The sequence below is a fragment of the Bison bison genome, unplaced genomic scaffold, assembly GCF_000754665.1.
Source record: "Bison bison bison isolate TAMUID 2011002044 unplaced genomic scaffold, Bison_UMD1.0 scf7180017864189, whole genome shotgun sequence".
NCBI classification, from domain to species: Eukaryota; Metazoa; Chordata; class Mammalia; order Artiodactyla; family Bovidae; genus Bison; species Bison bison.
This window is the reverse complement of record NW_011494761.1, coordinates 335,971-346,033: the sequence shown is the minus strand read 5'-3', so window position 1 is coordinate 346,033 and position 10,063 is coordinate 335,971. Positions and strand designations below refer to the sequence as shown.

The window sequence follows — 10,063 nt, the reverse complement described above, 5'->3', positions numbered from 1 at the left end:
GCTGAAACTCCAATACTTTGGCCACCTGATGTGAAGAACTGACATTAGAAAAGACCCTGATGCTGGGAAAGATTGAAGGCAGGAGGAGAAGGGGAGGACAGAGGATGAGATGGTTGGGTGGCATCACCGACTCAATGGACATGAGTTTGAGCAAGCTCCAGGAGTTCGTGATGGACAGGGAGGTCTGGGCTGCTGCAGTCCATGGGGTCACAAAGAGTCGGACATGACAGTTACTGAACCGAACTGAAGGAAAGACCCTAATTGGAGTCTACCTGATCCGAGAGGGTCAGTAACAGAAAGATGTTTCCTGAGACTGGAATGGAGGTTACAGGTCATTCAGAGCAACTCCTTTATTGTAGCAGCACCGCCAGGAACACAGAAGCAGCACAGAAGCAATATCTGGCCACTGAGTATGGATGGACTGGACCCCACAGCACAGCAGGGTTAGGAAAATCTTCTGCTGGCCTCGCTGTGGTTCAGAAAAGACGACAAAACAGAGGAGACACTCTGGATGCAACATGTGGCCAAATGTTCCGTGGTGCCCCTCCAGTGCTTCGCTGATACAAGAGCACCCAGGACTTTTGTATAACCCCAGGGGAGAGACAGGCTTAACAGAAACTAAGACTGAATATCCAGTCAGAATAGAGGTTTGGAGGGTATACAATCAATTCAAGTATGGGAACATTTCCCACACACGTAAGTCCCTCAACTATGATTCATAACTACTTCATGTCTTTTTATCTTAGTACCAGTAAATAAAGTACTTGACATTTTCCCAGAAATAATAAATAAATATAATCCATAATTAACATGAAATAGTAATATTCAAAACACTGAAAACTGAAGTGGTTAAAGTATTCACATATGATTTAGAAAGCCTTGGGCAATGAGGAAAATGAAGTGAAAGGTACCATTAAGGTCTAAACACGAACCATTCTCATTCACTTCTCATCAGTCATTTATTCAGAAAACCTGCAGTGAACTGACATTTAAATGACAGTCTTGTTCTGACTTGGTTAAATATCTTAAATCTCAGTTATTCACTGAAGGGATTTCGTTCTAAAAATGAAACCAGAGAATCTCATACATGTGCCCTCAGGAAAATAAGACTTAAGAACTGAGAGACTGTTTTCTCATAAATGCCCAACTGACATAAAATCAGAACTTGTCTTCTGATCAATGAATATCCACAAAGAATCTTTCCCCCATTCTCAATCCATGAATGTACTGATCAGACTCTGGCTGGACTTCCCCCTCTTTGGACTCTTTCCACAAAATATACAGCCCACGCCAAACCCTCAGTAGACTCCCCTGTAGCTTGCTATGGTTTGCATTTTCCGAATTACAATTCCTCTACCATTCAATAAAGTCAACTGCTGGCAATTCCAGCTTGCATCAGTTTACCTCTTTATTTAGGATAATACCCAATATAGGAAGCCATTTGGCTTTGATGCAAACTACTCACATGATGAATAGTTTGTGGAAGAATGGCAAAAATGGATATAATTGTCCCTGAATTATTGTATTGGATTTCCGCTGTGTGCCAGCGCTCTATAAACATCATTGACACTGGACTGAAGCTGAGCGGAGCCTTGTGGGACCCCAGGCACTGAGGCCCTTTTGGCCCCTGTTTCTTGTAGGCCCCTGTTTCTTGTTTTCTTGTAGACTCCAGCCCTTAGGACCTTCCCTGAGTTTCAAAGGGCAGATTCAACAGTTGCTGATCAAGGAGGACCAGCCAAGAAACCACCTGGAGCACGATTAAAGGGACCAGAGAGGTTCATCAAGATTAGGAGACCAGACCTCCTGAGATGAGACCAAGGGCCTGCAAGCCCTAGTGAAGCTTCAAACCTTTGCCACCTGATGTGAAGAGCCGACTCACCGGAAAAGACCCTGATGCTGGGAAAGACTGAAACAAAAACAGAAGAGGTGGCACAGGAGGAGATGGTTGGATGGCATCATTGACTCAATGGACATGAGTTTGAGCAAACTCCAGGAGATAGTGAAGGACAGGGAAGCCTGGCATGCTGCAGTCGATGGGGTCACAAAGAGTTGGACATGACTTAGTGACTGAACAACAACAAAGCCCTACTCAAACCCTAATCTTGTTAGAGACCCCATCTTTGAACCATCATTATAGAAGCCTTCATCAAATCCTCCTGGGTTGAAAAACAGTTTTTCAAGGCAAGAGCCGGCTGTGCCCCCACTTTGCCTGGCAAAGTAATAAAACTAGCCTTTCTACTTCACCCAAAACTCTTGTTTCCGATTTGATTGCTCACCCATGTACAAGACAGGCTGAGCTTTCAGTAACAGGATCTACAGAACATATTTAAGTATGAATTCGATATGCTTTGTACCTACCGATCTGGCATAGACTCGGAATTTAAGTTTTTAACATTAATCCCTAGTGTATTTTTTTTAAGCTCCAATTGAAACAAAGTTGGAAAAGTATATTTTAAAAAACAATTTCTGAGAACTATACAAAATTACAGTAAGGCTTTGGCTTGGTAACCTACACTAGAAAACACAAGATTTAGACTCTAACCTTAAGAAATAAACAGTGGTTATTGACCAAAGATAACCAAAAAGATAGAATCCATTCAGATACATTGTTGAGATAAGGTTACAAAGCAGGGGGGAAGGAAGATACTACCATTACCTTGTGTGTTAGTTGCTCAGTCCTGTCAGACTCTTAGCAGCCCCATGGACTGTAGCCCACCAGGCTCCTCTGTCCATGGGGTTCTCCAGGCAAGAATACTGGAGTGGGTGCCATCTACTTCTCCAACCATCACCTTACCTCTTCCTGGAAATTTTTCCTAAGAGATAACTTGTGCTCTTTTATCAAGATTAACTGCTTTTTAAAAAATCCTTGCATCTCACATTCTCAAGGATTTTTCCCTGGACCCTTACTTGCCAAACACTTCAAATTTTTTGAAATTTCGAAGTCTGCGAGAGGGGAGGGGAGCGCATCTCGCCAAGTCTGTAAGGACTTGGAAACTGCCCAGAGTGGAAAGCAGGATTCAAAGCTAAGGATTCCCGCAGGACAAGGAAGTCCGAGTGCAGAGGAAACGAAAAGAATTCCCCGATTAACAGCAACGGGAAAGCTGCCCAGCATAAAGCCACGTCCCCATCCCCAGCCTATCCGCTCTCCCTGCTGCAGGGCTCCCCTGGGTGCCTGGGGGCTCAGATGGTGAGCCTGAGCGGGAAGCGCGGCAGCGAGCTCCTCCAGACAGCAGGGCCAAGGAACCCGAGGGGGAAGGCTCGGTGCCCAGACCTGTGGACTTCCGGGCGGCCGGGGTGGCGGACGCAGCTATAACCTCAGCTCGCGAGTGATCAGAAGCAGCTCACCCGGGGCTCACGCCTGCGCGGACCGGCGGGTTGCTAAGGACGCGGTAAGAAGCACTCAGAGCCGGAAGGCCGCCAATTTAGAAACAGGTGACCAGGCTTAGCCAATCAGCGCCCGCCGGGGAAGGCCGACTTCTTTAGGGTCAGCTGACCACCGCTAGCCAATCAAGGCTCGCCAGGGAAGGCCGGCCCCTTTAGGGTCAGCTGACCAGGGCTGGGCTGGAGGAAGGGAAAGCTGGAATCAAAATTGCTGGGAGAAATATCAATAACCTCAGATATGCAGATGACACCACCCTTATGGCAGAAAGCAAAGAACTAAAGAGCCTCTTGATGAACGTGAAACAGAAGAGTGAAAAAGTTGGGTTAAAGCTCAACATTCAGAAAACTAAGATCATGGCATCCGGTCCCATCATTTCCTGGCAAGTAGATGGGGAAGCTGTGGAAATAGTGCTGACTTTATTTCGGGGGGCTCCAAAATCACTACATATGGTGGTTTTAGCCATGAAATTAAAAGACGCTGACTCTTTGGAAGAAAAGTTATGACCAACCTAGACAGCATAGATGTCACTTTGTCAACAAAGGTCCCTCTAGTCAAGGCTATGGTTTTTCCAGTACTCACCTACTGATGTGAGAATTGGACTATAAAGAAAGCTGAGCACTGAAGAACTGATGCTTTAGAATGGTGGTGTTGGAGAAGACTCTTGAGACTCCCTTGGACTGCAAGGAGATCCAACCAGTCCACCCTAAAGGAGATCAGTCCTGGGTGTTCATTGGAGGGACTGATGTTGAAGCTGAACCCCCAGTACTTTGGCCACCTGATGCAAAGAGCTGACTCATTTGAAAAACCTGATGCTGGGAAAAATTGAGGGCAGGAGGAGAAGGGGAAGACAGAGGATGAGATGGTTCTATGGCATCATCTACTCCATGGACTTGGGTTTGGGTAAACTCCGGGAGTTGGTGATGGACAGGGAGGCCTGGCGTGCTGCAGTCCATGGGGTTGCAAAGAGTCGGACACGACTGAGCGACTGAACTGAACTGAACAGGGCTAGCCAGTCAGAGTCTGCCAAGGAAGTTTGGTTCAATTCAGAAGCTCAGGCCTGTCCAACTCTTCGCAACCCCATGGACTGCAGAACTCCAGGCCTCAATGTCCATCACCAACTCCCGGAGTCCACCCAAACCCATGTCCATTGAGTCAGTGATGCCATCCAACCATCTCATCCTCTGTCGCCCCCTTCTCCTCCCACCTTCAATCTTTCCCAGCATCAGAGTCTTTTCAGATGAGTCAGTTCTTTGCACGAGGTGGCCAAAGTATTGGGGTTTCAGCTTCAGCATCAGTCCTTCCAATGAACACCCAGGACTGATCTCCTTCAGATGAACTAGTTGGATCTCTTTGCAGTTCAAGGGACTCTTAAGAGTCTTCTCCAACACCACAGTTCAAAAGCATCAATGCTTCTGTGCTCAGCTTTCTTTATAATCCAACTATCACATCCATACATGACTATTGGAAAAACAATAGCTTTGACTAGACGGACTTTTGTTGGCAAAGTAATGCCTCTGCTTTTTAATATGCTGTCTAGGTTGGTCATAACTTTCCTTCCAAAGAGTCAGCGTCTTTTAATTTCATGGCTGCAGTCACCATCTGCAGTGATTTTGGAGCCCAAAACAGTAAAGTCTGCCACTGTTTCCCCATCTCTTTGCCATAAAGTGATGGAACCGGATGCCATGATCTTAGTTTTCTGAATGTTGAGCTTTAAGCCAACTTTTTCACTCTCCTCTATCACTTTCAGCTAGAGGCTCTTTAGTTCTTCTTCGCTTTCTGCCATAAGGGTGGTGTCATCTGCATATCTGAGGTTATTGATATTTCTCCTGGCAGTCTTGATTCCAGCTTGTGCTTCATCCAGCCCAGCATTTCTCATGATGTACTTTGCATATAAGAATCCTTCTCAGTTAGGATCATGGATTTTAAAGAAAGGTTTCCAGGTGGTTCTATACATACTAACTATAAGGGGGAAATTTTAAACACAAAGAAATGCCTAGTTTTAAATGTAGTATCCCTCCCAAAAAAGAAATTTGTATATTTATAAAAATTTCTATGTCTAGTAATGGGTAAACAGTTTAAAGTACTCTACTAAATTTCACAAGGGTTTTACTAAGAGCAATTCTGATTCAATTTAAAGCTAAGGAACAGGGATTGTCCTAGTGAAATAAATTGCCTTAAAAAATTAAGAACTTCCAAAGAAAATGCAACTAATCCTGATGAACTACATCAGTCCTGAATTGTTTCTGTTCATAATAGGCACCAAATAAGTCTTTTAATGTTTTAAACTACATTTTGATTCTTGAAACAAAAATTATTGGTCCAAATCCATAGACTGCCTCGAGTGAACTCTAATATAAACTATCAACTTTGGATGATTATGATTATGATGTGTCAATATAAGTTCATCAGTTGTAACAAATTACGACTCTGATTGGAGCATTCATGGGGGTGGCTCTCCATTAGGGGAAGTGATGAGTGTATATGAGAAATCACTCTACCCTCCTCTTAATTTTGCTGTGAACCTAGAAACACTAAAAATAGTAATACTACAGACTGTAAAAATAAAGTATTTGCAAACAATAACTTAAAAGCAGTTCTGATCCCAGGCTTCTCAGAAACACATCCTCCTAACAGAGCAGTAAGTTGAGGATAAGAGCAAAAGTGAAGTTGAGAGAGACTGTAAAGGGTATTTCTTAGCAGATTCTGGAGTGCTAACTCAGTTTCCAAAAGAGAGAAAATATAAATAATATTTAAAAATTAGTATGGAGGAAACTTATTTGAGACAAAAAAAAAAACAAACTTGAAATAGCGATGTGTATGTGTGTGTTTTAGGAGTGAAAAATGAAATGATTTTAAAGTTCATTTGGAAAACTAAATGGCAAGTTAGCCAAAAAGGTTACAAAAAGGAAGCAAGCACAGAAGGGCTTGTCTTCAGTTCAGTTCAGTCACTCAGTCGTGTCTGACTCTGCGACCCCATGAATCGCAGCATGCCAGGCCTCCCTGTCCATCACCAGCTCCCAGAGTTCACCCAGACTCACGTTGAGTCAGTGATGCCATCCAGCCATCTCATCCTCTGTCATCCCCTTCTCCTGCCCCCAATCCCTCCCAGCATCAGAGTCTTTTCCAATGAGTCAACTCTTCACATGAGGTGGCCAAAGTACTGGAGTTTCAGCTTTAGTATCATTCCTTCCAAAGAAATCCCAGGGCTGATCTCCTTCAGAATGGACTGGTTGGATCTCCTTGCAGTCCAAGGGACTCTCAAGACTCCTCCAACACCACAGTTCAAAAGCATCAATTCTTCGGCGTTCAGCCTTCTTCACAGTCCAACTCTCACATCCACATACTGTAACTTACTGTGAGAATGATTTATTAGTCCACATAATACATTAGAAATAAAATATTTTAAATATCTTCAGATCCCATCCTCAAAAATGGTAGCTGCATCACAGTACCTAATTCAGTGACTCAAACATAGTACATGCTTAATAAATAGTGTTGGGTGAATTCCTGAATAGAAATGTAGATGATTTTCATTTCATCCTGTGAGCCAAATTTATTGACTGTCAGAATTTCTGAGTGAAAATACTAATATAAATGAATAACCTGTTTGTTCTATACTTTTGTTTAGCAGAATATTTTTCCAACTCTTGAAAGTTGTCAAAATAGTCTGCTAATCTTCACTTGTATTTTTACTCACATCTAAGTGAATTAAAAAAAAAATTAGTTTCTCAGTCCTGTCTGACTCTTTGTGACCCCGTTGACTCTAGACCACCAGTGTCTTCTGTCCATGGAATTCTCCAGGCAAGAATATGGGGCTGAGTAGGCATTCCTTTCTCCAGGGGATCTTCCTGACCTAGGGATCAAACCCAGGTCTCCTGAAATGCCAGCAGATTCCTTACTCTCTGAGCCACCACGGAAGTTCCAGGTGAATAATAATTGGACTCAAAATATTTATTAAACTATTTCATGGTTTAAATATTTCTATCATATGATTATTTTCCAAAAAACAAATCCTTCACATCTATTTACTAAGGAAGAAGGTAAAAATTTTAATCTATATAATTCTATTAATGTTTGTGTGAAAATGTTCCTAATTATTAATGTTTAGTGCTTACAATATCTTCTATCCATTACTTGTTATATGATGGTTTAAATGTTGTGACTTCAAAATATGAACATGAATTGTTTGATAACCCTCCCTTCTAAAGAGGAAGCCAGACCCCTTGCCCTTGCATTGGATTTAGTGACTCACTTCTGGATAACAGAATGCAGCAGGAGTGATGAGGTGGGATAAGGTCATAAAAGACTGTGTGGCTTCGTCTCTCTTGTCTTGGATCACTTGCTCTGAGAAGGAGTCAGCTGTCTCGTTATGCAGACACTCAGGAAGTTCTATGGAGAGATGCACCGGGCAAGATATTCAGAGCCCTCGTGATATCAAACCGGCAAGAATTCCATAATTAGCCGAGCAAGCTATCTTAGAAATGGATCCTCCTGTTCCAATCAAGCCCAGTCAAGTCTAAGATGACTGGACCCCAAGTTGAAGTCTTGACAGCAAATTCGTGAGAGACCCTGAGCCGGAACTACTAATCTAAGCCACTTTCAGATCCTCAAACTACAGAAACTCAGTTCAGTTCAGTTCAGTCACTCAGTCGTGTCCGACTCTTTGTGACCCCATGGACTGAAGCACGTCAGGCCTCCCTGTCCATCACCAACTCCCGGAGTTTACCAAAACTCATGTCCATTGAGTTGGTGATGCCATCCAACCATCTCATCCTCTGTCGTCCCCTTCTCTTACTGCCCCCAATCCCTCCCAGCACCAGGGTCTTTTCCAATGAGTCAACTCTTCACATGAGGTGGCCAAAGTACTGGAGTTTCAGCTTCAGCATCAGTCCATCCAATGAACACCCAGGACTGATCTCCTTTAGAATGGACTGGTTGGATCTCCTTGCAGTCCAAGGGACTCTCAAGAGTCTTCTCCAACACCACAGTTCAAAAGCATCAATTCTTCGGCGCTCAGCCTTCTTCACAGTCCAACTCTCACATCCATACATGACCACTGGAAAAACCATAGCCTTGACTGGATGGACCTTTGTTGACAAAGTGATGTCTCACTCCAGAAACTACAAGACAATAAATATTTTAAGCTGCTTTTTTGGGGAGTAATTTGTTTTGACAAAACAGAGAACCAATACAAATATTACACTGATATTCTCATAAAAGACATATTGGCCATTCTTTTTAAATGCTACAGAGAATTAAGTACATTAATTTCTGAGTGATGTCTTTCTTAAACTAGTTTGAAGACTTGCATTCTGTACCTTTTCAACATTATTATTTTAGAAAGATTTTGAAGAAATATATGATGGAAGGGCTTTATTAGTGCTTTGCACGCATGCTGAATCGCCAGTCATGTCTGACTCTTTTGACCCCATGGACTGTAGCCTGCCCACCAGGCTCCTCTGTCCATGGAATTCTCCAGGCTAAAATATTGGAAGTGGGTTTCCATTTCCTCCTCCAGGAGATCTTCCCAACCCAGGGATGGAACCCGAGTCTCTTGCATCTTCTGCATTGGCAGATGGGTTCTTTACCACTGAGCTGCATGGGAAGCCTGGTAGTGCTCTAGAGACTGTTGATTAACTGCTATGGACAGATTTAATAATCTAAAAAATTTTATTGCTGTGTCCCATAACTAAATCTAGTGTATCTATTTTTTCTAAAATAAATTTTTTTCTTAGCAAAAACAAAAACCATAAAATGCTATCTTAAAACAATTAGAAAGTGGAGAATAAAAAAATAAAACATAAGTAAACCTACACCCAGACATAACATATATCCTTTTATTGTGTATCTTTATTGTTATTTTTACAATAGTGAAATCATATCATGCACAATAGTTTTAATCTAACATGGACACATTAACTTGTCATTTACGCTGTACCTGTGATGTAATCATTTAACATGCTGCCTCCAGCCCTTCTCAGCTCCTTCACCACTATCGCTCTAGATCAAATTACTACTATCGCTTACCTCAGCAGCTCGAAACATCCTGCCAAGTAGAAGAGACTTTCACCTTTGCCCCAAAAGGAAGCCAGGTTTCTCCTTCTAGAACATCATTAAGGTCACCCCCCTCTACTCTTCAGTTCAGTTCAGTCGCTCAGTTGTGTCTGCCTCTTTGAGACCCCATGAATCGCAGCACGCCAGGCCTCCCTGTCCATCACCAACTCCCGGAGTTCACTCAGACTCACGTCCACTGAGTCAGTGATGCCATCCAGCCATCTCGTCCTCTGTCGTCCCCTTCTCTTACTGCCCCCAATCCCTCCCAGCACCAGGGTCTTTTCCAATGAGTCAACTCTTCACATGAGGTGGCCAAAGTACTGGAGTTTCAGCTTCAGCATCATTCCCTCCAAAGAAATCCCAGGGCTGATCTCCTTCAGAATGCACTGGTTGGATCTCCTTGCAGTCCAAGGGACTCTCAAGAGTCTTCTCCAACACCACAGTTCAAAAGCATCAATTCTTCGGCGCTCAGCCTTCTTCACAGTCCAACTCTCACATCCATACATGACCACAGGAGAAACCATCGCCTTGACTAGACGGACCTTTGTTGGCAAAGTAATGTCTCTGCTTTTCAATATGCTATCTAGGTTGGTCATAACTTTCCTTCCAAGGAGTAGGCGTCTTTTA

The 10,063-nt window shown here is 43.1% G+C and overlaps 1 protein-coding gene across 19 annotated transcripts in view; it reads right to left on the bottom strand.

Annotated features, from left to right (window-relative positions):
- The window catches only part of TMEM232 (transmembrane protein 232), a 287,557-nt gene that overhangs the window by 274,382 nt on the left and 3,112 nt on the right, over positions 1–10,063 (bottom strand). For 14 of the 19 annotated variants that reach the window (XM_010843766.1, XM_010843776.1, XM_010843780.1 and 11 more), the window contains exon 1: positions 3,272–3,554. The exons of 1 other annotated variant lie outside the window; for it this stretch is intronic. The gene's annotated coding sequence lies outside the window, so the exon portion shown is untranslated. Of the gene's footprint in view, positions 1–2,656; positions 2,702–3,271; positions 3,555–10,063 lie in introns of those variants that run through there. 4 more of the 19 variants (XM_010843775.1, XM_010843784.1, XM_010843770.1 and 1 more) reach the window with 3 other exon arrangements.